At 44.4% G+C, this 358-nt stretch overlaps 1 protein-coding gene across 1 annotated transcript in view; it reads left to right on the forward strand.

Annotated features, from left to right (window-relative positions):
* The window catches only part of EMH_0004230 (uncharacterized protein), a gene marked incomplete at both ends in the record, with an annotated part of 8,957 nt that overhangs the window by 4,231 nt on the left and 4,368 nt on the right, over positions 1 to 358 (forward strand). The window lies entirely within an intron of this gene.

A 358-nucleotide genomic window follows, 5' to 3' on the forward strand; every position in this document is an offset into this window, starting at 1 on the left:
GTTTAGGGTTTAGGGTTTAGGGTTTAGGGTTTAGGGTTTAGGGTTTAGGGTTTAGGGTTTGTGTTCAGATGTGTTGACTTTTACTTCTTTGTTTTTTTCTCTTATTTGTAACTTCGTTGCTCCTTTTGTTATTTATCTGCGGGCATGCGAGAAGCTGCCTGTTGAGGCCCCCCGTAAACCCTAAACCCTAAACCCTAATCCTAAACCCTAAACCCTAATCCTAAACCCTAAACCCTAATCCTAAACCCTAAACCCTAGGTGTAAACCCTAGGCAGCTCTGCGGTGTAGAGGCTACACTCTAACATGCAGCAAAACCCCAGTACCTTTGCCTCTGGTTTTCCTATACGCAACCACCATC

Source organism: Eimeria mitis, genomic scaffold (assembly GCF_000499745.2).
Source record: "Eimeria mitis Houghton genomic scaffold, Emh_scaff224, whole genome shotgun sequence".
In the NCBI taxonomy this organism is placed as follows: Eukaryota; Apicomplexa; class Conoidasida; order Eucoccidiorida; family Eimeriidae; genus Eimeria; species Eimeria mitis.